This window comes from Equus caballus, chromosome 15 (genome assembly GCF_041296265.1).
Source record: "Equus caballus isolate H_3958 breed thoroughbred chromosome 15, TB-T2T, whole genome shotgun sequence".
NCBI lineage: Eukaryota > Metazoa > Chordata > Mammalia > Perissodactyla > Equidae > Equus > Equus caballus.
Window position 1 is genome coordinate 100627095 of NC_091698.1, and position 25668 is coordinate 100652762.

A 25668-nucleotide genomic window follows, 5' to 3' on the forward strand; every position below is an offset into this window, starting at 1 on the left:
GGGATAACGACAACTGTTATGAAGAGTGTAGCAAGGTCCTGTGGGTGGAGGGTGTTCTTTAGATAGGGTAGTGAGAAAGCCCTCTGTGGGTAAAAGGCATTTGAGCTGAGACTTGGGGAGGCTGCAATGGAAATATCTCGAGTGAGAATGTTCTAGGCGGGGTAACAGCTGATGCACAGGTTTTGCAGTAAGCCAACTGTTGCAGCAAACAACCCCAAATCTCAGTGGCTCAACACGGTTAGTGTTTTTCTTTCTCACTTTAAAACCTAGCGTGTGGGGGGACACCGCTCCACCCAGTCACACCGGTGATGTGACGCCACGGCCTTCAGTGGCTCAGCGTCTTGTGCCTTCCGCTGTCAGATGGGAACAGAGAGAGAGTGTGGATGATCGCAGGGGCAGCGGCTAGAAGGGTCAAATACCAGGCTTTACCCGTTCTGTGGGCACAGACTCTGAGCTGACTGCAAGGGAGTTTCTAAACGTAACCTCTCTGTGGGACTACGGAGAAAAAAGACAGGACTTGGTGACTCATTCTGCTCTCTGTCCCAGGCCTCGAGGCAGGAAGAGCTTGGACTGTTTGGGGAACAGAGCTTAGAGTGTGGTGGGGAGAGTGGAAAGACGTGAGGACAAAGGGAAGGCTGGAACAGGGCCTGCAGCTATTTTAAGGAATTTGGATTTTATTTTAATATCAAATGGAAACCTTTATAAAGAGTTTTATGCCGAGGAGGGACACGGACAAATTTATAAGTTAAAGAGACCTTGTTAATGTGGAGAAAGAATTGAGGGGATGTGTTAGTTCCCTCTTGCTGTTGTTACAAATTACCACCAATTTAGTGGCTTAAACCAGTACACGTTACTGTGTTACAGCCTGGAGGTCAGAGGTCAAAAATCTCAGTGTCTGAAGGGCCGTGTTCCTCCTGGAGGAGCTTCCGGGGAGAAGCTCTGTCCTTGCCTTTCCAGCTTCTAGAGGCCACCTGCATTCCTAGGCTCTCAGCCTCTTCCTCCATCTTCAGGGTGCCTCACTCCCACCTCTTGTTCTGGCCTCACATCACCACCTGTCTCTCTGACTAATCCTACTGCTCCCTCTATATGAACCCTTGGGATCACATGGGCTCACCAGACAATCCCAGGTGACCTCCCCATCTCAAAGTCCTTCACTTAATCACTGCTGCAAAGTCCCTTTTGTCATGTAGGGTAACATGCTCACAGGGTCAATGGATTAGGACATAGAGATCTTTGTGGGCCATTGTTCAAATGACCACAGGGTGCAAGAATGATAAGACGACCAGTAAAAAGATCGTGGCCACGGTCCTAAGCTCAGACAGTTGTGATGGGGTATATGGATTTGAAGGAGAAAGGCATGGATTTGAACACCGTTTGGGGGCCAGGATCCACAAGTGGTGGTCATTGACTGGTCCTGGGAGATAATGAAGGAGGAACCAAAGAGGGGCCCACGTTTCTTGCTTGGGTGTAATTGATGAAATAATGACCGGAATCATTCAAAGAGTCTATTCAGTAACCAGTGATAAGCAAAAATTCTAAAATTGTCTATAATTTATAAGACTTGTGACAAGGAAAGAACTCATAATTACAAACTGGTTGTCACTGGATCTTACATACTGATTTTTGTCTGAATCATTAATTAGCAAGTGAATCAACAGCTGTTGATATCTCATAAACAAGCTATTCTAATTTATTTTTTAAAAAGTACCATGTAGTTAAAGGGAAGCGCCACAGAGGTGAAGATTGAGAAATATTCCTTAGAATTATTTCTACATTTCAGGGTGTATTTTAAAAATGGTGTTTGTGAGCCACCAACTTGCACTCAATAAGCTACAGCAAAGGTTGAGCTACAATAAACTAAACACTTTAATTTAAAAATTGACGTGAAATAAACAGTTGCATATTTTCCAATGTCTGAAACACGTTTGAGATCTTCATCACTCTTCAAAATGGTGGGTTTTGGCCACTACTTCGGTTTTCTCCCTTCTGTCTTTCTCAGTTCTTTTCCGGTTCTCTATTGCTGCATGGCGAACTCTGCTACAGAGGCTGAAGACAATGACCGTTATTATGGATTATGATTGTGTGGGTTGGGATTTCGGGCAGAGCTCCCTGATGATTCTTCTGCATCCTTTAGTGTAGACTAGGATGGCTCAGTCGTGTTTGTCAGGTGCTGGTCTGGTCTGGACCATCTCAGGCAGCTTCACTCACATCCTTGGCCCCTTGGCGGGGTGGGCTGCATGGATGGGTCCAATGGGCCCTCCCTGCCATGTCCTTTCAGGCTTATCCATGCAGCAGGTTAGTTCAGGTGTGTTATGTGACTACTCAAGGCTCCAAGGGGTCAAGGCAGAAGCTTCCAGTTCTCTCAAAGGCTAGTCTTGGAACTGGAATAAGGTTGCCAGATTTAGAAAATAAAACTACAGAATGCCCAGTTCAATCTGAATTTCAGATAAATGACAATAATTATTAGTATAAGTATGTCTCAAGTGTTGCATGGGGCGTACTCACACAAAAAGAGTTATGTTTCTGAAATTCAAATTGAACTGGGCGACCTGCATTTTTTCTGACAACTGTTGCCTGGAATCACTTTCACTATCATCTATTTGTCAAAGGAGCCACCTGCCAGCCCAGACCCAAGGGGGAGGGCAGAGGACCCACCTCTCCGTGAGGGAAGTGTCAAGGAGTGTGTGGCCTTCTTCAATTCACCACCGACACTGCAGTCTGGGCTTTGGTCCGTTTTGATGTAGGGACTGCCAGTGCCGATGCTCTCCATGGCCTTCCTGAATGAGCTGAGGTGCTCGGTGCCACCATTCACCTCAAATCCCACCGACCTTGGCACAGCAGGCAACATGGCACATAGCGGAAGGATCCGGATAGACCTGTGTGTGAATCCTGTGTTACCTGAGGCAAGTGCCTCGTTCTCTCTGAGCCTCGGTTTCCCCCACGTGTTACATGTTTATCACCATAATACAGTGGGTTGCAGTAAGGATTAAACAAGGTGACAAATGAATATAAGACAAATTACCAGAAAACAGAACACGTTCTGCATCAATAGCAGCAGCCCCTGCGATGGTAGAAGAGCTATAAAATGGGAGGATTGAACTTCAGCGACCAGGAAATTCGTGAGCCGAGCAAACTGCTCAATGACTTGCCTTTGCTCTGAGGGCTTTGCATCCATGAACTTTTGGCTCCTTTTTGTACTGAACACGCCTGGTCTCTGACTGGGATAAATACAAAAGCGAATGCAACTCTTAGCGCCTTTCGCCAAGGAGTCCCTTCAGGAATAATACTGTAAATATTGTAATATTTTAAAATCAGGCTTGGAGAACACTGATTTTCTTTAGCCCCACTCAAGCCCCTCAGTGGATCCTAAATTGCTATAAATATCAACGTATTTATCTCCTTAACCTTTCAGGTGATTTTATTCTGCCCGTCGCACTGCAGCTGTCCAAGCGAAAACAGCAAAGACCTTCTCTGTGCATGAAAGTGCGTCTCCATGCGGCCCCTCGGGGCAGGGGGTGAGGGCAGACTCTCGCGCCCACCCTGGGCTTGACCCTGCTCGCTCCTGCTCGTTGCCTCGGAGCTCGGCGTAGCTCCCCGGGTGGAGCCTTGGAGAAGGATGGTCAGATTTATTTGTGGTCTAAACATGGATGAAATTAAACATAGGCAAAATATTTGACAAAATGCATTTTGAAAAACAAAAACGAGTTTTAAGGACTGTCACAGCCAATAAATTCACTTAGATGAAGGACTCTATGTGTAATAAAAATGTCCCATTTAAGAAATTAAACGATCTTGTCATTTGTAACAAGGATTAATAGAATTTTAAAACGGAATGAGCTACTGTGAAGCTTGGTGAGTCACAATGGCCTTTCACATTTGCAATATTCCTAAGATTTATTAATTAACACACCAGAAATGATTTTAATGTAACATTATGGTACAGATTTAAACACCCAAATGGAAAATGCTTCTTATTAAGGTTTCTCATCCTTTCTTAACATTAAAATGCTAAACTAATTAAAACCAAAGGTACTTTAAAAACAGTTTGCTTCCAAACAGATTTTTAATATACACCAAGCCAAGTATGAACCTAGAGGTATTTTTTTGGGGAGATAGAATCAGAAATCTATTAAAAATAGAATTTCTAATAGGTGTTCTAACAGTCTCTTCTCTGTCTGCATGTGTTCTGCATGGCAATAGTGCTGTTTAAGGCAGAATTTGGGCCCAGGTTGTGAATTTCATAAGAGCATTAGGCAAAACTTTCTAAAGCATGTCACACTTTATCACAGTTTTGCTTAAGCTACTCCCAAGATCTTCCACTGCCCTAGCGTAAATTTCGTTTTCTTTGTTACAACCTACAAAGCTGTCTGCAATCCGGTCTCCACCTGTTTTTTCTCCCTCCTCTCAGTGTTGTTGTATTTCAGCTATTTTAGCCCCCTTTTACTTTCTTTGAACGTGCGAAGCTTGTTCCTCCTGTAAAGTCTTTGTATTTTCAATTCCTTCTAGAATGTTCTTACCCTAAGTCATCACATAGCCTATTCCTTCTCACTATTCTGGTTCTGATTGTCCTACCTAAGATGCTTCTAATCTAGCCCATTACCCTGCATTATTCTCTTTAGGGCACTCATCACACTCTAAAGTATCTTAATGTTGTCTCCTTGTTTATTGTCTGTCTCTTTCAACCAGAAGACAAGGTCCACAAGGTCCTGGTCTGCCTTGTTCCAGCCGGAATCCTCGGTGCCTAGAACAAAGCTCGGTCAACGGCTGTTGAAGGAACGCAGGCACTGTGGCATCCAGAGGCGACAAGAAGCGGTGACTACCAGACAGCTGGGTAGGAAAATTGTATCGGTTTTTAGAGAAGTTGCCGGTGTCTCGTTGTGAGACCTTAAAGAAATTGAGATAAAAGCTTGTGGGCAGGAAGTGGGAAACATACGTATTAATATGCTCGGCTAATCTCTGAATCAAAGAGAAAGACAAAGGAAAGAATGATGACATTGAAATAAGAAGGCTGATAGCAGCGAGGGGCCTGAGTGCTCGATGTTAAGAGATGGAGGCTGACTTTTTTTGATGTTTTTTTCAATCTGAGAATTTTTTTTAAAAGGTCTAATTAATTTTCTTTCTAGGTTTGGGAGCGTTCAAGAAATGCCTGTCAGTGTTTATTTGGGAGTCCCAATTTTCTCTTTCTTCTTATTCCTCATACCTAGCGTCGATTCACATGAACTCAGAATTGTGAATAAATGGCTTATTTACAATATGACAAGACTCTTCCATTTTGTCCTGTCTCTTCTCTCCTCTTTGGTAAAAGTCCCTCTGGCCTTCTCCATCACCTCTGCTCCCTCTCGCCTTCTGCCTTGGCAGCCTCTGGTACCTAGGAATTTATCTGACAATGTGTTGGTGGATCTTAGAGTTCTGTGGAAACTTGCTGGTGTTCCAGAAGAACATTCTTCAGGAAAACCGCCTTAGAAGTTTTGGTGAAATGATAATATTTTTTTGTATTTTAGAATTGTGTGAGTGTCTTTTTTCCTTCTCTGTCTAAACTACTTTCCTATACTTAGCCTGAAGTCGTGAGTTTGTTGCTAATTTATCAGGATGCTGTAAACCAGCAAGCAGTACATGCAGTCATCAACACGTTAAAAATGAGCCCGGCATACCGAACGGCTCACTGTATGATACCTATTGATAATAACAGTGAGTATAGCTAAACTAGCTAAAGAGAAAGAAAACTTACCAGAACCCTTATTACCTTCTCATGGCTCTACAAGACATAGTGATTATTATAGTTTTCCTTCAGAATGGATCTACTGTAATTTAGAAAAAATGCGTTTAAATCAAAGCCAATCTATGTGTCTATATAAGTATACACCATATATGTAATACCTATACTAAACAGGCAATTCAACAAACACACGTCGACTGTGTGTATGCCAGGATGTGTGCACCAGTAGGCAGTGATGCCTGCCCCAGGGGACGTCCCCTGTGGTTGAGAATGTGTATTGACCAGGAATTGTCTCTATCACTTCATCAGCTTTCTGAAATTTTTAAAATATGGTTTCTGATTTCAAAACAGTGAGTAACCACTCTGCGTTCACACGTTATAGAATTTTGCTGAGGAAGATTTGCCCTGAGCTGACATGTGTGCCAACCTTCCTCTATTTTTAGTACATGGGCCCCCAGCACAGCGTGATGGCTAACAGAGCAGCGTAGGTCCGTGCCTGGGAACCGAACCCGGGACACCGAAGTGGAGTACGCTAAACTTAACTGCTAGGCCATTGGGGATGGCCCAGGACTCCCAGATTTTAAGAGAGCAAAGAAGTCCTGAGACCAAAAAGTCTGAGAACTGTTGATCTGTTCGATGGGGTTTTAGCTCAGCTGGGGATTCTTTCTTGTTCACTTGTTGAGTTATTTAACAAACCTAACTGGGCATCTACTTTGTGTAAAGTATTTGACTATTTTGGGGGGGCCAGAGCAATGGGTGATCCATTGCTCCCTCCTTCAGGAAGCTCACTGCGAGTCTGTGTGGATGGAGGGAAATGGCTCTCTGTCTGTTAGGAGGTTGATTACTAACACTGTTGCCCACTTTGCAGCATGATTTTCAGGCCGCAAAGCTGGTGGATGAGCACTTGTCTTTCCGGGGAGTGTGCATGACAGTTGAGACGGCGACACTGGTGACACACACGTGAGCAACTGCTATTTCTGCTTTATCTGCTTGTGGGTCAGCCCGAGTGTTCTGGGCTCCTTCGTGGTAGCCCTAGGTTAGCAGTCCCTTGCACAGAAGGCCGAGGGGTGCACCCGTGTGACGCTGACCACTGACCACACTGCCAACAGATAACCATCTCCATCCCCCGCTCTGCCTGGAACTAAAATTGTCAACAGGGCTCTGAACGCAGTTTGGGTTCTGCGGTCTTAGGTTGGTAACTGCTTTTCTACACTCTGCTCCTCTTTGAAACAAGCGCTTGCAGGACGGCCCTCAAAACAGCTGCCCCTGAGGCGGAGTTTTCTGCTTCTTTTACCACTTGCGGTTCGAGAGGCCATCTCTGTCGCCAGAGAACTACTCTCTCCCCTCGGCCTGTTGGCAGCCTCTCTCTCTCCGGTTGAATGCATGACCCAGTTTGCTTTCCTTTCAATGGGTAGCAAAGGGGAATAGGAACAAAGGAGCATTTTCAATAATGTGAGGAAATTCAGGACCAGGGGAGACTCCCCGCTGGTTCAGCCGCTGGGAAATTTCGTCTTGTGTCAGTTTACACTGGATTTTCTAAATGACTTCCAGAATTTTGATAGGCGCCTCCCTATTTGATGAGTGACATCATTTTATGGAAAGTAGTCATAGGAGAGGACTGAGCACAGAAACAGGCATGGAGTTTGGACTAGTTTTTGCCTTCCTTACTATTCAGGATCCTGTCTCGGGGGGGAGTGTGGTCTGATAAATACAATATTATATTGTAGCAATGTACACCTCTCTTCCCATTCTCAATAAAATAATAATAGTAATAACGATAATAGTTTGCATTAAGGGTTTAGCAGTTTGCACTTAAGTCTTTTCGTTTCATTTTACCTTGAAAGCAGTACCAAAAATACAGCAAACCACACAGTGCCTCCCCGGTGCCAGCCTTGTTTGAGCACTTCACTGACAGTGACTCATTCAGTCCTCCTCGTGACCCTGGGAGGTACGGTTCATTCTCCCCCATTTTACAGGTAAGAAAACTGAGCCATGACAGGTTAAATGTCTTGCCCAGGTTACATAGCTAGCGCTGTGGTGGAGCAAGATTCCATTTTGCTGCCTACATCCCAGGCCCACAATTGTAACCATAAAGCTCTTTGAAGGATCATCTTGTGGATCAAGTATCACCTATCAGATCACAGAGCACTGAGTGGATCACTGAGCACCAAGTGGATCACTGAGTGCCTAGCATATTTCCAATCTCCTAGAGGGTCACAGATCAATTAGTGGATCAAAGCTCACCTAGTGATCGCTGAGCACCAGGTGGATCACTGAGTGCCTAGCACATTTTGAATCACCTAGAGGATCACAGATCACTTAGTGATCACAGCTCACCTAGTGATCACCAAGCACCTAGTGGATCATGGAGCGTCTGCATAGCATCCCTCAGGCAGGGTCTGGATGCAGAGGGTTAAATGTTTGCTGGGTGTCCACATTATACAGACCAGGATATTTACTTATTTTCAGGATCCTTGCCCCGCTCCCATGTACTAGGCTCCTCCCCTGCTCATTTCTGAGACTGAAATTGCTGAAACATTGCATGATGGACTGGGTGGAGATAAGAAGAGGAAAGGTCCCCGGGAAGGAATGCTGGGCACAGCATCACCCACATCCACCGCATGGCATCCTCTGAATGGAGAGAACAGTGATTCTGTGAGAACATTGGCCCTGGAGAGCTCAGTGTGGACCCCAAGTGCCAGGCCCTGGCACCTGCTCTGACCACCAGGCAGTGACCTTTCCCACAGGGCTCACCTTTAGGAGTTGGAGGTAGGATTTTCCTTTCCTTCCTCACATCCCCTAATAATAGACTGAAGAAAGTACTGCCATTGGGGAATCGTGTGCCTTTTTTATTCTATAAAACACTAAATATTTAAAGGTCACAATAAGTGTGTTTTTCTGTGTAACCCAGAGAGCTGCGTCCATGGAGCAGGCTTGTATGGGGCGCACCATTGGACGGCCCTCGTGAGTAGGGAGCTGCACAGCTGGGGCTGCCTTGCCTGGTGAGGTCCCTCCATCTGCACAGATGTTCTGTGGCCTGAAGCTCCATAGTTTGTAGCTTGCTCTGCTTTTGATGCATCATTTATGGACTAGCCTGATTCCAGGGCACATCACAGCCCGCCTGTCTCCTAGCCAAGAGCCTCAGCTGTCTGGGGCATTTCTGACAACTGTGTAGCCACAACCAAGCCGGCTTTGCACTGTTGCCTAGAGCGCTTGCAACGTGTGTGCTCACTCTCCTATTGGTTTACCCAGCACTATTGCACTCTCTTCTTTCGTATCAGGGACCTTCGGTCAAGTGCAGAGTGGCAACACCTGGATGCTTCCCATCCTGATGCTAGGATGCTAAGACAAGGGTGCCATCGAAATCACACTGCGTACTGTGCATGGAATACCTGTTATATGCCGGGTGCGCTTTACCTAACTATTTTATTTAATCCTCACGACAACCCTCAGAGGAATATAGAACTATCCTGATTTTTACAGGTGAGGAAATCAAGGTCAAGAGAGGGTAAGTAAAGTAACTGAGATATGGTCACACTGCTAGTAGTTAAGTGACAAAGTGAGGATTCTTGTAAGTCCAGAACTGGCAGTGGCACTGGTCACCATCTAGGTCCTTTCATGGGTGCTCCCATGGCCACTTCCTGTGGCTGGAGACCAGAGCAAGGCCCAGTGAACTTGGGACTTCCCTGAGTAGGCTGGGATGCTCGTGCATCCAAAGGAGCACAGAGAACTTGCAAACAGGGATTGAAGTCAAACTGGAATGCGTGCAGTTCACCTCTCCAGCTAGCAGCTCTTGGGTTTTCTCTCAGCAGCGTGAGCATCACTGTGTCTGACGCTCAGCCCACAGCGGGCTCAGCACGTGAAGGCCCCACGGGAGGGCGAGAGGAATCCTTGCTCTGGCCTGTGTGGGAAGGGGCGGGGGCCGGCCAGCGCCTCCCGTGGTTGCCTCGGCTGTGCCTCGTCCCAGGGCCTGGAGTAGGTGCCCAGAAAATACTCCTTCGCTGAACAAGTTAATGAAAAGTGATACTGGCTGCTGGCTTCTCTCCCAGCCCCAGCAAAGTCCTCTGCAGCGTCAAGGCGGTTGGGGAGGGGTCCCTGGCGGGAGGGCAGACAGGGAGGACGCTGCCTCCGGCCATCAGGCGCACTCTGCTCCTTTGGTTCTGATGACTCCCTCACCCACCTCCACGTCCTGGGTTCAGTCCCAGCACCTATTCTCAGAGAAAGGATCCCTTGAGAAAATGATGCATTCGAAATAGGCAAAGGGATGGCAGAGGGAGAGTCGGGAACGGGGATGTGGGAAGACAGTCAGTCCTCACTGGGGGGTTCCTGGAAGATGAACTGAAGGACGGTGTCTAGTCGGTCTTCAAAAAACAGGTGTTTAATTCCCTTTGGTGCTGGAGGGGTGGCCCATGTCAATAACCTTTTTGAGATGCTAGTGAGAGCGATGCATCCCTCACGAGGAGAGGAGAGCGGGCACACACGATTTCAAGAGCCCCCAGGACCCCCTGGACTGGTCTGGCTTTAGAAACTTTGCATTAGAGAGAAGAAAAGGGGCTGTCACCTGTAAGCCCTGCGAAATGAACAACAGCGAAAGCATCCAGACTGTCCATTCGTTGTCCTTTTAAAATTTGCATCATTTGATGAACTTACAGTCTTTAGCATGAAAAAATGATCACAAGAATGCCAAGTGCTTTCTGTGTATCAACTCTTTTCATCCCTTTGACCGAACTAAAGTTTACCTGGAAAAAAATTCTGTACCCTTCAAACATAAAGAACTTGAAATGTCGTCCAAGGTCGCTTGTTGGGGGAGAGATGACTAAGCGAGGGGGGGACTCGCTCCCTCACCCACTTCCCTCTGAAGATCACGGGAGAGGTGTACATCTTATTGAATTTCTTCAAGTTCTTCCCTAAACCTGCCTGGGACCCCTGTGAAATGGTCATAGAACACCACCATCACCCTTCCTGCTGCTGCTCCGAGGCATTTACGTGCATTATCTAGATTCTTCACAGCTAGGAAGAGGATGTGGGGCTCAGAGGGGCTGACTTGCCCCAGGCCACAGAGTCAGGCCAGGGCTGGGACAAGGGAATTCTGAGACTCCTGACAAAGCCTGTCTGGCCTCATCCTGTATTTGGTATTTTTAACCAAATCAAGCTGTTTGTCAACCTTTCTGCAACAGGAAGCAGTCACGTAGCAGAGCCTCTGACCCCCGCTCTGGTCTGGGTGCTGGGCGTGGGTGGAACAGGAGCTGCTGGGCTGGGAGGCCCAGGGGTTTGCCTGGCGGCAGCAGGACTGTGACTCCTGCAGGGACGTTTGCCGAGCAGCATCTGTCCCCTACGCCTGCCTTCCTGGACCGAGTCTCTCTGTGGTCAGCTGTGGCCCCGAGATCCTGGCCAGCACCCGGGGCAGTGGGAGGGGTGGTGGGAACGGCCGGGCTGTGTTAACACACCTGCGTTGGCCTCCCAGCTGTTTGCTTCACAACAGGGCTGCTGTTAGCAATTGCGAAACATTTTCACACCACCCACCCGCTCCCCACTGCTCTGTAACATTTGTTGGCACTCACCATCGGGGTTGAACTGCTTTATTTTATTTATTTTTATTGAGAAAGGGACACTAGAATTCTTTATGTCTGGGAATAAGCCAGCCTGGCCCAGTGTGGAGTGCGGAAATATTCCATCTCCCTTCTGTGCCCAGAATTATGTTTGTTTTCTTCGATACACAACCTAGATACGCTACAGCAAGGAAATCGGTTGATTTTCGAAACCAAAACTCTTTTCCTGTTTATCAGGGTTGAAAAAAAAAATTCCACCGTTGTCGATCACGGTGCCAGCTTATCTTTGTGGGTGGTGTTTGATTCATTTTCTTTTTCATCTGCTGCGTGTTCCTAATATTGTTCCAAAGGAAGTGGCCGTTATATCTTCAAGCCAAGATTAGTGAATTAATATTATTATTAGGATGGATACGAATCGTTGACACACGAGGGACCTGGTGATGGACAGCACGTGGGCTTCGGCATCAGCTCAGCTTGGTCCTTAGGAGTTCAGCGGCTGCAGGTGGGCACCTTGCTAACTCCCGTGAGCCTCAGGAAGCCACACTGTGAAATGAGCAGCGTGCCACACGGTGGGCGCTCATCACTGCTGGTGGTGGGCACTCTTCCTGCCACTCAGTTTAGTACCGTCTTGTGTGTTTTCCACCAATAGAATGCAAGCTCTGTGAGGGCAGTGTCTCCCGCCCGTTGTCTTCATTGCTGTACCTACAGAGTCGGGTGCCCAACGCAGGGCAGACACTCAACAAATATTTGTTGAATAAATGAATGAATGAGTGAACAAGTGAATACCAGGGTCTGTTTTGGAACAGCCACCTTCCAGAAACAGTTATTTTCATCAGCCAGGCAAAGGGAATGCCTTAGGACAAACACACAGTGGAGGAAAAGGAAATACCCAAAGTCTAGGAGAATTTTGTGCCTGCCCACCCTCTCCTGCCTGCCTCTCCATTTTTCCTGCCCCTGAGGATAAATGAGGCATTGGGCATATGTTGCAGCACAGGGCAACAGAAGGTGCTGAAAGACGTTCAGTAAGAGGAGAACATGGCCCCGAAAATTTGCAGGCATCCAGGGCAGGAGTTCAAATGGAGGCCCAAATATTAAAGATCTTAGTATTTAAAACGACACATTTAGCTTAATAATTGTTGAGTGAAGTAGTTTCTCTCCTCCTGCCTTGACCTCAAGGACCAGCTTCAAATCTGGAATTCAGACTCCTTGAGGCTCAGTGCCAGCACATGCCCGCAGAGGGAGAGCTGGCTTCCAGCCTCTCCCCAGCCTTTTCCTCTCCACACCCCGCCCTCTCGCGGCCCCTCCCTGGAGCTCACTGCCCTCCCAGGGGCCTCCTGCTGCGTGTGGGTGCCCCCGCCCATGCATCCCAGCTCCACTGTCACCACCCACAATGGGGGCCTTGGCCTCCCTGGACTCACGGGTGGACACGACACAGCGGATTTCCTTGAGGAGGACAGAAGACTTTGGGGAGGGGCAACATAGGCCCTGAAGTGGGCTTGGTGACATCTAGGCCAGGAATCTTCGGGTCCTGGGCACCCAGAACATGGTGTCGGTGGGGTCATGTCCCCTTGAGGTGGGCGCATATTCCTGGCCCCATCAACTTCTGCCCCCATGGAGAGAGGTGCAGCAGGGGGGCACAGTCAAATGGGGCCTCCTAAGGATGTGACCAGGACCCATTGAAGGGCTGTGTGGGTTCAGGGAATGCCCCCTCCCAAAGTGCAATAAGTGGTAGGACTGGGAGAGGAAGAAGCCTGTGGAAGGGCTGGCCTCTGTTTCCCTCAGACATGAAGTGTTGGGCAAGGACTGAGGCCATTGCGGTGGAGACTTTTCCCTGTTCTCAGGCCTCAGGGAACGGTTGCCTGTCCTGCGCACTAAGAATAATCCTGCAGGGGGCAAAGCTTCAGTCTGCAAAGCAGCTTGTCTGACATCCCCCTCCCGCGGTCCTCACAGTAGCCCCAGTGGACCCGCTGAGTCCTCATCCCACTTTACAGGGGAGGAGACTGAGTCTCCAGAGGCTGGCAGAGCCTGACAAGGACTGTTTTTGCATGGAAGTTCAAGGCCTCAGCCAGGGGCATGCAGCCAAGCAGAGGCAGGGACAGGTACGAGGCCAGAGCCCCCTTCCTTGCACCAAATCTCCCAAGAGTGGCCTTCCGCAGCCGGTGGTCAGGATGGTGCCAGCTCAGCCCTGGGCGCTGGGTCTTCTTGGTCTCAAGAGCATGAACAGCCTGTGCTGCTCCGATGGTCTAGCTCCACAGCCTTGGGGGCGCAGGTGACTCTGGACATGTCCGACTGAGCCCCTCTCCAAACTTGCAAATTAGCCCCAGGCGACAGCGTGGCCCAGCCTCCCTGCCTGCCCTGTGTTCTCAGGGCCCCAGGGACCTGAGGTAGACACGATCTTAAGCACCTTTTGAGTTCTCTAGGCCTCACTTGTCTCCTGGACCCCTGGGCTCTTACTCAGGAATCAGCGAGGCAGCTGCTGCCCTCCCTGCACCCCCTCATCCCCACTGGGGTGGGGCTGGGGCTGCACAGGCATGGGGCTCTGACCTCCGCCTCTCCTAGGCCAGGCTCTGAGGCTACCTGGAGAAGCCAGGTGACGCCCTGGGAAGTGTAGGTGTTCACTGCTTGTGGTGTGGTTGTGACTCCTGAGGACTGGAGGGGCAACAACCCCCCGACATTGCTCCCTTGGGTGGGCCAGTCCTGGGCTGGGTTGTTCTGTGCAGCTGTTTCTAGATGTCCCACGTGGCATGGGGACCCTTAGTGCCTCTTGGTGGCCGGTAGAGCAGGACTGCTTGGCAAGTCAGCACCTTGTGTCTGCTTCCCTTCCTTGCCCCTCTTGCTCCCCTCTGCCCTCACAGTGGTCCAGGAAAGCAGGAGCGTCCAAGCCTTGCCTCCATCTCTGCCCTCCAGAGAATCTGAGTTGCCTCAAGCCCCACGGTGGCTGTTGCTGGGCTCTCACAGTTTGCAGAGATGGCCCCTCTCTGACTGCTGCTTCTGGGCTTCTACTCCAGCATTCGCGATCCTTTGTACAATTTCTTCCACTCCAGCGTCCCTGGTGAAAAACAAAACAAAAACGAACCACAGGGTGATAGAGTCTCGGATGGAAACACTGACTCACCAGCTTTGTTGGAGGAGTCAGTGTGTCACAGTGCTCAGGACGGTGGCCTCAACAGTCAGACTGTCTTCACGTGCGTCACAGCACTTACTGTGTGATCTTGGGGAAGTTACTCAACCTTTCTGGACCTTAGCATCATCTTCTGGAAAATCGAGATAATGACAACATTTACCCCATAGGATTGTTGAGTAGATTAAATGAAATAAAGTCAAGGCTAGGGCCATAATAAGCACTCAATAAATGTTGGCTATCATCTTGAGCTACTCAAAACAAGTCTACCCTCTCCGACTTGACAGCTCTTAAAATAGCCAACAGTGGTTACCATTTATTGAGTGTCTTCCAGACACTCGGAACTCTGCCCAAGCTCTTTGATTGAACTCCTTGGCATTCTACAGTGAGAACACCGAGGCTCGAGGTGAGCCAGAGGACGAACGTCTTGAGCTGGAAGTTGTACCCAGGTCTGCCCGATGCCAAAGCCCATATTCTTTTCACTGTGCGGCACTGAAGGGCATTCCACTCTTTTCTTTCTTCCAGGAGCACCTGCACCTTCTTTTCACCATGAAGCTTCCACAGCTGACCTTTGAAGTGCCAAGAGGAAAGGACAGATGTGAAGCCACAGTGAATGGGTTCTACCAGGAGGGGAAGGTTCCGGGCTGGAAGCAGCAAGAAGCAAGCTTATGGCTGGTGTCACCGCTCACAACCAGCCTTTCCTAATGGGCCAAAGGAGAAGTGAAAACTGACAAATAGGTTTGGCTTCATATGAAGGTGCAAAGAGAACAGCCCAGCTCCGAGAGACATTTCCATCCACCCGAGGTGCAAGGGTGCTGGCTCCCATGATGCGGGAAGTGCTGTGGTAGCACCCAAGTTGGAGGGTGGCTGAAGTCCTGCACGTGGACAGTCCAGTCAGCCTGTCTGTGGTGCCTTTCTGGAAGCCACAGACATGTCTCCCCTCTTGTGAGCCCATGTCCTAATGTGGTGGTTTGCTCCCTGGCAAGTGTGAGCAGCTGTGAGGAAGGTGGCCGTGAGAGAGTCCCGCTGACATCTGCTGACCGGTGTGGTTGAGCCCCGCCACTCACTCCCCACGGGGAGAAGCTGTCCTGTCATTAAGCAGTGGAAGCACAACTGTTGTTAGTATCTTTTCTTTTTAAGTTGATGTGGAAAAGGACTTCTTTTACCACCTTGGATGTGTGGTCATCTTGAGTGAGGCGCAAGGGCCGGGTGAGGTTGTGGCCATCATGGGTGGCTCCTTTGGTCAGCTCCTTCCACTGCTCAGAGGTGGCAGCCACCAAGGGGAACATCAGGGCACTCCAGGAGGCTGTTGGGGTTATGAGGCTCGTTCACCTTCAAAGCACTTTGCAGTTGTGAACTAAACGCCCGCCCCTAATTATGGCCCAGGCTGAGCTTGGCCATGGTCTTCAAATGCAGCGTGGCTCTCTACCCCACCTCCACTCTCAGCCTCAAGGAACATGCTTTCACTGGCACCTACAATAACATCTGGGGTTTTACCTATCCTTTTTTTCTTAACTTTACTGGAGTTGATTGCCTAACTCACTCTTTCAGTAGCTTACTGAGATTTATCCCTTTTGCTAAACTGTGATAACCACAGTTTAATTCTAGGCAGCTGTGGATGCAGCTGTAAGGGCTGGGAGATGAGATGACACAATCTTGGGTGATTTTCAGGTATTACAAAGGGCCTTTTGATTTGCTTTTTAGAGGAAATGTGAAGGTCTTTATCAGTATAGGTAATACTATAGAGCCGAGTGAAATGCACATGAAATTCCCAGTTGTAATTTTTCAACTTCCCTTTGGTATTTGTGAATTTTAGAAGTAGGATCAGCTGGGTTCATCTCCAGAAAACTCCTTCTTGTAATTGCTGATCTGCTGCTGCTGTTAAGAAGTGTGCTTTTTTTTTCATTGAAAACAAAAAAAAGTGTGCTTTGGTGCAAAGGAGAAATGTTTTGAAGATAGATCTGGATGCGAATTTTGGTTCAGACTTTTAGTGATGGTGGGACCCCAGGCAAGTGAATTTCTGAGCTTCGATTTCCTCCTCTATGAAAGGGGAATAATAATAGATGCCGCAAAGGGCTGTAAAGATCAGCAGTAATATTCGTGGAAAGAGGCAAGAGAGTAGTTTCTGTTAGTTTACTTTTACTGAGCCAGAATGGCTGGCAGGCCAGCAGAGAGTGAAAGCAAAGTCGCTAGATAGTGAAAGTACAGAGGGAGCTCCATCGCCGCTTGCTGCTGCTGTATTTCTCCCACAGAAGGCAGAGCGAAGGAGCAGATACGGGCAGCACCTGTCAGTGATGAATCAAACCACCCCAATGGCGAGAAACAAGATAAGAGCCTTGCAGGGCCTGCACTGACTGCTGAGTCTCGGTTCAAAGGGAAGGAGCATCTGATAACTTCCAAAGGAGACTGTGCCTCCGCGGCAGGGGCTGCATGTCTGAGCGGATTTGATCCCCTAGAGACTCTGGAAACACTTTCTGGATAGCTTCCAACCCAGAACAGGGCATCACAGATGACAGATACCTGCTTGTTAAGTTTTCTTAAGCCGATCGTTGAGCTTTCTGAAACTTCTCCGAAAGCAAGAGCAGGGGGCTGCGAGTTCTTGCTCTTCCCAAATGCATCACTTCAGCCCCTGGGTGTACATTTCCTCACATGTGGGTGAAGGTTTGGACTGAGCGATGCCTTGGTGCCTTCGTGCTCTAGGATTCTACTGTCTTTGATCTTAGGACCATCTTCCCTTTCACTGACACCCAGTTACAAAGTCCTGCCATCAAAACGCATCCATCCTAAACCTCATTACTAAGTAATTGCCGAAGTGAAGAAAATTAGAATCAATACACATAAATTTGAAAAATATAAATAAATCAGAAGAAATTGGAAGGGAAAAATTCTTTCATCTTTTCTCTAATAATTAGGGATGCCTAGTTTTCTTGTGCAAGGTTCAGAAGCCAGTTAATTCCAAAGACAGACAGTATATGATGCATAAAAAAGATTTCTGTTTTCTTGTAAGCTGAAGATGAGAATGTCTGTTTCAGAGTTGTAGATAAATATTACCATAAGAAAGTTTGTAGATCTTTTAAAGTTTGTGCTACGTTTTTAACTAACAAAAATGCTGAATTTCAAAGTAAGATTCCCTCGTGTGTGCTCAAGGCTTTCAACTCTTTCATAGCACTTTCGCATACATGATCTTATTTCATTCTTCCAATCTCATGAGGGTGGTAGACCAGGAGTTATACCCATTTTATAGAATGTCAGTCCCTTGAGTTAAAAAAACCTCGTCTATTTCATTCCCCATTTTGTCTTCATGGTTAGCACAGTTTCCAGAACGTGGAAAGAACTTAAAAAAATGTGATCGTGTGACTGGCTGACTTACTGAACGAATGAATGAGAAACTGAAGCACACACACAAAATTAAGTGATGTATCCAATATCATTTGGTATCAGTGCCAAGATTTTAATGAAAGAGACAAAAATGTTGTGTTCTTCCGAAATCAAACCTCAGAATGTCCCAGGATCCTGTTGCAGCAATGAGCAGTTAAACAGAGCACTTCAAGAGCCCTGCCATGGTATTAGTCCTTTAATGCCCTAATCATGCTGTATAACAAAAAACTTAAAAATCTCAGTGGCTTGTAACAAACATTTATCTGTTGCAGACATGGGTCTGCGGGTTGGCTCAGGTTCTGCTGATCTCATATCTTGGCCAGGCTTGGTCCCAGGCTCAGGGCAGGCTCAGGTTTGCTCCATGAGTCTCATTCTGGGGCCCACATTAGAGGGGAAGTGGCTGCCTGGGCCACATTCTTCTCGTGCTGGAGCACAGGAGCACAAAAGAACAAGCCAATCATGCACACACATTTAAAACCTCTGCTTCCATCATGTTTGCTCACATCCCTTTGGCAGAACAAGCAGCTGGCTAATCCCATAGTCAGTGGGGCAGGAATGTATGCTCCACTCCAAGGTGGAGGGGGAGTGACTATTGCTAAAACATAATTCAATTTATCATTGACAATCTGAAAGCAAGGAATTTAATTAAACAAATTCTCAAGCTCTCCGTCAGCTTTGTGTTTCTCCAGTTCATGTATAAAACACTCAAGGGAGCTTAACCCTTCACTAGTAGAAACTGCCTAGTCATACCCTGATCAAAATTCAAGGTCAAGCAGGGACTATTATTGGAGTCATAGATTTAGCTGTTTGGTATTCACACATCCCTAATGATCTTGGAAAGTATAATGTTTTCTAACAGCTGTAAAGACAAGAGATTCTAACATGATCAACTATACATAATGTCCTTGAAATTACATTGAATAATGTAATGATGTGTTATGCTGTCATTAACACGTTATGAATACCTAATTTGAAAGGTTAATGAAATTGAAAAACATATGAACACTGTGGGTATCATCAATACCGCTTAATGACAAATCTCTTATTTTCATTTATGAAATCGTTTATGAAATGGGAAGACTCTACTCCTAACTACACTTTTTTGGGTCATAAATTAAAAAGAGTCTTCACAATATGTTTTATTTTAATTTGGAGTGTAGGGTTATAAAGTAATTTATACTTCAGGTCTATGTATAAATAATATTTAATATAATAAGATCATAATTACTTGAAATGACTGTTTTGTGGTTTTCTGAAAAAGGGTTACACTTGCGAAGGGTGAGTAGATTTTGTTGGACAGATCAAAGAAAATGTCAGGACCAAGGACAGCTGCCGTGGGGATGGTAGTTCTCAACAGCCAGTGTATTCCTGCAGAAGGACTCTCCCGTCTGGCCTGAAGGATCTGTAGTTTTTCATCTTAAAACTGGGAAGAATGATCTGGGGAGACTATTTTCTTTCTCTCCATACCCCTGGGTAAGCTTTTAGTGTAACTGATTGGTTTTAAGGCAGTTGGATAGGCTAATGAATGCCAATAAAACTCAAACACATAGAAGGGGCCCAGTTTATTTTCATTTCCTATATAACAGTCCTAAAAAATGGATACCATCTGTGTTAACATTTTCATATAAAGAAAAATTGTAAATATGTTTTGTTCTTGAGTGTCCAGGTTACGTCTACATCAATAATACTAACACGAATATGAATACTACACCATCAACAAGAGTAACGGCAACATGGATGCCTCTACTTTATACAAGGCACCTTAACATACATCATCAGTTTGACTCTTTCAGAAATCCAGTGAAATTACTGAGTAATATTGTAACTCCATTTTGTCAATGATGAAATGAGGTCTGGAGAGGTTAAATGACTTGCCCCAAGTATGACAGTCAGGATGTGGCAAGACTGTGACTTGTTAATTCTGTGCTTTTTCCATTATGCGTCACAGCTTTTCTGTCTCCAGAAGCCACAGCTTTCTTTTCCTTTCCTTTTCTTTTCTTTTTTTTTTAAAGATTGGCCATGGGCTAACATCTGTTGCCAATATTTTTTTTCCTTCTTCTTCTCCCCAAAGTCCCCCAGTACATAGTCGTGCATCCTAGTTGTGAGTGCCTCTGGTTGTGCTATGTGGGACGCCACCTCAGCATGGCTTGATGAGTGGTGCCATGTCCATGCCCAGGATCTGAACTGGCAAAATCCTGGGCCACCAAAGCGGAGTGTGTGAACTTAACCACTCGTTCACGGGGCCAGTCCAGCCACAGCTTTCTGTTAGCCATTTGGAGTTACATATCATTTCTGTTTGAAATGATTATTTTTTTCTGATTATCAAAATAACAAGTTGTCATTGTAGAAAATTTGAAAATATAGAAGAATATAAGGAAAAAATAATAACCACTCATTTCTGCAATCCAATCATGCAGAAATAACACATAACTCTTTTCAGTGTATACATGTGTACATGTGAAAAAACTCCACTCTTCTTTGTCCTGGGTTCTGTCAGATGGTTGGATGTGACCAACGAGGACATTGCAGAATATCAGGTCATAAAACTGACCCCAGTCCTGAGCCTCATGGAATCACAGAATCTGGAGGTAAAAGAGACAAAATGTAGGAATTGCCTTTGCAATATCCCAGGAAAATGGTCTTCCAGCTTCTGTTGGTGAGCCTCAGGTGACGCGAAGCCTACTGCGAATGCACCGACTGTCCCGCTGATGGTCATCTCAGGCTGTTCTGTGGCTACACTCTGCGTGGGGAGGGCTTCATGGAGAGTTCCAAAAAGGGTGAACATTCCCTACTTATTCCTCAGACTCTCAAAGTCCACTTCACAACCAATCTCAGGTCACTCAGCCCCTCTTTGCCTTAGTTTCTTTGTCTATCATGAGATGATATGAGTACTAGATTAACTAATACATAGAAAGCACCTAGAACAGTACCCAACCCGGTCATCCTCAATAGTGTTCATTATTGTGATTGTTGTCCTCATGGTTAGTATTATTATCACAATCACTCCTGCACCCTCTGCCTAGCTCCTTGGCTTGGAATGGGTTCACGAGTACTCACTGGTCCCCAGACACACCACACACCTGCATGTCTCCCCCTGGTTCCTGCACTTTCCTCCCTAGATAGGCTCCTGGAACACCCTCCTTCCCAACCCATCGCCCACACCACACCCTCTCCTGCCCTCCCTGAGAACTCCAACTCACCTACAGGGACTCAGCTCCAACCCCTTTGCCCCGGGGCACCCCGACCTCAGCACGGGAGCCCAGCGACTGGGCTGAGGGTAAGGGCCCAGCCTCCACTCTTAGAACTCTGTGCTTTTGGAATATTTACTTCACCTCTGTAAGCCTCAGTGTTCCTATTCTTAAACCAGAGATAATGCTTTTTGGAAGATTGTTTTGCACTTGAAATGAGATGAGATATTGCAGTTTTGTGTTATATAGTAGGCATGCTTGGAATGTCCGCCATTGCCTCCTTCAAACACCTTTCCCCACTTGGTCCTCACTGCAGACTCGAGGCAGGGATCGCTACAGGGGAAAACACTGAGCTTTGGGGGAGAAATGACAGGCTCAGGGCCACCCAGTTACTTAAGGAACTGAGATCAGACTTGAATCCAGGACTTAAGACTTTAGATCCAATGTGTTATCCAGTGCCAATTTGCGAAAGTATTACTGGCTGATGTAGTGGGCTCTCAAACTTCCTTGAATTAAATCAATGGAATCAAACAGCACAATACTATGATATTCAAATCTTTTACTTACTTAATTTATTTCTTTGCATTTATGCTGAGATTTAGTTGTAAGACTACCTGGAGAAATCAACAAGACTTTTATTATAAAGGAAGAAAAAATAGATAGATAGACAAGTTGCTTTCTCATAGTGAGGCACCAAAGGGGGTTTCCTAGGCTGCTTATTTTCTGGGAGCTTGAGACCCTGAACGCTGTAACATAGGCATTCAAAAGCCCAAAAGATGAAGTAGACTCTTCTGACAAGTTAATGATGTTTCCTGTCACTGGAATCTGTGCATGGGAGTAAAAGCAATACATATATGTTGAAAAAGTACTTTACTCCGTACAGAATATTTTTTGCAGCCCTGCACATTGGTTGATGTAAGCCAGCCAGCAACTCTCTGTGTGTGTGTGTCTGTGTGTGTGCGTGGCACATGGCTTTCTGTCCCCAGCCCACCCCGGCTCTACCTTTCAGCTCAGAGGGACTCTCTCCATCCCCAGATTCGGTGTCACAGCTCGTCCTTCCGCTTCTGAAATCTCCTCAGGTACGATTCTGTCTCGAAGACTGGGGATCTGACTTGAAAAGGAGCCAGCTCTCCTAGCGTCATTCCTGACAGATTTCTTAATTAATCTGCTCAGACTGTCAATAATGTAATTCGCTGTTGATTTAGAAACTAGTTCTATGAGCACTGCTAGTGCCATTGTGGGAAAACATCTGAATAATTCAGCTAATAGATGGGAAACTCACCCAGATTGCTGGGGCACAGTGAGGGAACAGCTAATTCAAATGAGATGAGCTCAAGCAGGGTGATTCCAGCAAATTCCAGGGAGCGGGAGAGGTTGTCATATTACTGGGGGCAGCAGCTGCCTAGTTTAATTATTGTCATTTTGGTTTTTGGAAAAAAGAACATGAGCTTCACACTCTCGCAGGCAGAGGCCATTAGCACACCCTTGAAATATACCGTGGGATTTCAGTGTAAAGGACGTGATCTAGTTGATTACTAACTCTGAGCTACCTTCACATGTTAGTGGGTCTTATTCATGCTATATATTGCAATTTTTATATGGTTTTTGTTTGAGATGTGTGAGCTTAGTAATAAATATCATCAAAAGAATATAAAAATGACTTCTTTTTTTTCTGGGAGATTCATAGTTATTTGGGTGTTTCCCAGAATTGGATAGATGTGTCTTGAGATTATGGTGATGACTCTATTTACACCAAAACTTGGGGCTGTATTGAAAATGAAGTTTATAGATGGGTGAGTCTAATTATGTGAAGAGTCTTACATAAACATAAAAACTCAATCACTTTTAGTTATATACTTAACATTTCATTTTTATTGAAAATAATAAAATTATATGGATTTGAGCTGTTATACTAAATTTTTTGCTAGGGTGGTTAGAGTTTTAACAACCCTTAAGTGCAGATGAGTTAGTGCTTGAATATAAATGTTACTGAGAATCATGGTGCTTTTGATAGGAAATGTTAATTCAGTTGCATTTTTCTGCAGTGTCACACTTTATTTCTGTTTCCGTCTCTCTCTTCCTCTCCCCCAACATCCTCACATGTATGAGAGCTTCTGTGCACACACACATCTTCACACACACACACCCCGCTGCACACACACACACACACACTTCCTTCTCTGTCACATCTCTTCCAAATTTCTATCCTAAGGCCTTCAAAAAGAGGGAAAGATCAAACAGTATCCAGTTCTTATGTTTTGACAGTGACAAAGATCAGGCATGGAAGAGTCGTTCTCCTTGGGACCTGTTGCCTAATATTTTAATAAAGTCAGGACTGATTTGACATCCTAGATTGCATTGGGAACCTTAGGGGACAGAGTTGCCTTTGGTGGGGGGGTTGGTGAACAGAACCTCAGCAAATAATTCCTGAATGGATCGAGAAAAGAGTAACAAGCGTGCTGTCTGTAAAGAAGCTCTGTGTTTCAGCTGTCTGGGCCTCTCTGGCCGTATAGACTGTGGGAAGCATGGCATTGGTTGGGGTTAGGTTTGGCTGCATATCACAGAACAGCGAATCACAGCCAAATGAAGGAGCAGTGGCTCAGACGAGATAAAGGCTAGCTCTCTCTCGTACTAAAGAAGTCTGGTGCAGGCAACCGAGGCCTAGGGTGGCTGCTCCACAGTCGTCAGGGACTCAGGCTCCTCCTGTCTTCCTGCTCCACCTCCCCACCGCATGGTTTGCTTAATTCTCATCATTACTTCATGGTCAAGAAATTTGTCAGCGTTTGAGATATCACATCCATATTTCAGAGAGCAGAAAAGAGGAAGAGGAGAAAAGAGCAGCCCTCCCTTCCCTTCTGCTTTTATTAAGCAGCTGTCCTGGAAGCCTGCTCTTGCCCCACTTACACGCATTTCATCTTGCACATCCTTGGGCAGAGCTCAGAGGGCCACCCCTAGCTGCAGAGGGGCTGGCAAACATTGTCTTTTCTGCTGGACACAAATAACATTGAAGTTCTGTTATGGGGAGGGTGGGGGACTGGCTATTCGACAGTAGCCTGAGGGCTATGTCATGAGACCTAACTGACTCCTGAAAAAGTGGATGCTTTAGAACAAGCGGTTATTATACCTCTGATGAAACCACAAATAAATGCTTCCTATTTTTACTGAGTGCCAAGTATTTTGAATTGAGAAAATGGTTTGAAAAGAGTTTGTTTAATGATAGCCTAAGACGAGAGAGCATCCATCATGGCTTTCTGTTCCCTTCACGGTGTACCTCCCCAGCTCCAACCAGAGACAAAGTGCTGAGAAACGCCCTCAGTTGTGGGTAGAATGGGTGACAGGTCTCTAAGTTTCCTAATGACATTGGTTATTTGAAGAATGGTTTGCCTTTTATTGAAAAAATAATTAGTTGTTATTTACATGTGTAATGCTAGCACTCTGATGATGAAATCCCTGGGAATCGAATTTGTAAATAATTACTTAAAAGAATGGAACTGGCTGGAAAATTCTGAATAGGCAGAAGCGAGTTCAGAAGCAGGCCCTTGAAGGGGGATTTTTGCTGAAAGGCCCAGCTCCTACTTCTCTCAGCAATTAGCAACTAATAAGGTCTCTAGTCGAAAGAACGGCTTCTCGGCTGCAGACACACTGGAGACACACACTCCAGCAGAGGTGCTGGGAGCAGCTGGCCTACCTGGAGAGATGATGAAATGCTTTTCCCGCTTCACCACTCCACAGATGGAGAACAGAGGAGGCTAGGGCAGACAGGGTTGTTCTCCTGTGTGTGAACAGGGAGGGGGCGTGTCTGGGCTGGGGAAGGACGTGCCATGAACTGAATGTTTGTGTGTCCCCCCACTGGCCCTCCAAATGCGTATGTTGAAGCCCTAACCCCAGTGTAACTGCGTTTGGTGATGGGGCCTCTAAGGAAGTAACTAAGGTTAAACGAGGTCATAGGCTGGGGCCATGATCCAAAAGGATTAGTGTCTTTGTAAGAAGAGGAGGAGACAGCAGAGCTGTCTGTGCACACACCTGGGAAAGGTCACGTGAGGACAGTGAGAAGGTGGCTGTTTACAAGCCAGGAAAAGAGCCCTCACCAGAAATCGATCCCGCCACACCGCGGTCTCAGACTTCCAGTCTCCAGAACTGTGAGAAAACAAATGTCTGTCGTTTAAGCTGGCCCGTTTGTGGTATTTCGTTACAGAAACACAAGAAGACCAATATAGGCTGGTGGAACAGAGCTGGTGCCTCAGAAAGAGTGTCAAAGCCAGATCCTGGCAGCGGCCCTCCCGGGAGCCTTCCTGTGGCTGCCACTTTAGCTGTCGTCCAACATGGATGCTCCTGTTCCCACCCACTGGGAGCATGCTCCGCCCCACACCTCCCCACCTGACGTGCTCTCTGCAGTGAATGCCTGGCTTTTCCTCCTCTTGTTGATGCATTCTTTGGATTGTTCATTTCAACAGAGTCACTGAGCACCTGGGAAGTCCCAACACTGTGCTACACTCACATCTCCAACAACAGCCCCAGTTCCTGTGGGGACCAGAAAAAGGGGCAAATAGAGGCCACAAGGCCAGTATTAGTTGCCGCTTAGTAGCACTTACTGTGGGCTAGGTGCTGTAGTCAGCACTCAGCGCGCATTAAATCATTTGAGGCCCACAGTAACCCTACAAGGCAGAGGCTGGTACTGCCCTACTTCACAGGGAAAGAAAGAGGCTCAGAAGCTGA

At 46.7% G+C, this 25668-nt stretch overlaps 1 long non-coding RNA gene across 3 annotated transcripts in view; it reads left to right on the forward strand.

Moving 5' to 3' along the window:
* Positions 1–18998, forward strand: part of LOC102150293 (uncharacterized) — an 83006-nt gene extending 64008 nt beyond the window's left edge. The window contains exons 3-8 of one of the 3 annotated variants that reach the window (XR_001378511.3): positions 4687–4831; positions 6585–6676; positions 7564–7692; positions 8186–8485; positions 8628–8680; positions 8998–18998. This is a non-coding gene — a long non-coding RNA (uncharacterized lncRNA). Of the gene's footprint in view, positions 1–4686; positions 4832–6584; positions 6677–7563; positions 8486–8627; positions 8681–8997 lie in introns of all 3 variants that reach the window. The other 2 variants (XR_011426619.1, XR_011426620.1) reach the window with 2 other exon arrangements.
* The last annotated feature ends 6670 nt before the right edge of the window (positions 18999–25668 follow it).